Genomic DNA, 994 nt, shown 5'->3' with positions numbered 1-994 from the left:
GCGACGGAAATTGCAGTCAAGTCACAGCTGACTTATGGAGTGACCCCCCTCCCCCCTAGGGTTTTCAAGGCAAGAGACGTTCAGACGTGGTTTGCCATGGCCCGCCTCTGTGTAGCACGCCCTTGGTATTCAATGGACGTCTCTCCAAGTACTAGCCAGGGCAGAACCTGCTTTGCTTCCAAGACCTGACGAGAGCGTCCCGGCCTGGGCTGTAATTGGGGGAATTTGGAACGCCAGCTTCCAGGGAAGGCCTGGAGATCTGGAATTCCAGCTCGTCTCCAGACTACAGAGATCAGTTCCCCTGCAGAAAAGGGATCTTTTGGAGGGAGGACTCTGTGGCGCCGTACCCCACTGAGTTCCCTCCCCTCCCCGGACTCTACCTCCAAATCTCCAGGAGTTTCCCAATCTGGATCGGGCAACCCTACCCCCCCATCCCCCGCCAGTGGCCAGGAGCAGAGGTCATTTCGGGGGGGATTGCGGGGGATCGCAGTTCCCCTGGGTGAGGTACGGGGGGCGGGGCACATGATGAAGCCCGGCCCCCTGCTTCCGGCCCTCATTCAGCCAGGAGGAGGCAGGAGAAGAGGGAGGGTAAGTTGCTTCCTCCCTGCCTCTCCCCACCCCTGCCTGCCTGGGGCCAGGGAGGGCCTTCGCGGGGCTTCCTTGCACTCCCGCCGGCCTTGCAGCTGCAAGGCCGCCGGCGGTGGTTGGGGCGGGGTGTGTGGCCTTATGACACACTTCCAGTGATGTCAGGGGTGTGGCATATGCTAATGAGTTATGCTAATGAGTTCCCCTAGCTCTTTTTCTACGAAACGACCCCTGGCCAGGAGAGACCTGACAACCCTAGATGCACAGGGGGAGCTTGTGCCTCCTTCAATGCTAAGGGAAAGGCACTCTGCATGTGTTCTGAAGTTCCCCCGTTTTGCTCTACGTAGCTCCACAGGCAAAGTAAGCAACCCAAACCACAGCTTCTGCAGCAGAGTGTTGATGGACGGGC

This window comes from Gekko japonicus, unplaced genomic scaffold, assembly GCF_001447785.1.
Source record: "Gekko japonicus isolate JY-2015 unplaced genomic scaffold, Gekko_japonicus_V1.1 scaffold1207, whole genome shotgun sequence".
Taxonomy (NCBI): domain Eukaryota; kingdom Metazoa; phylum Chordata; class Lepidosauria; order Squamata; family Gekkonidae; genus Gekko; species Gekko japonicus.
This window is presented reverse-complemented; position numbering follows the sequence as displayed.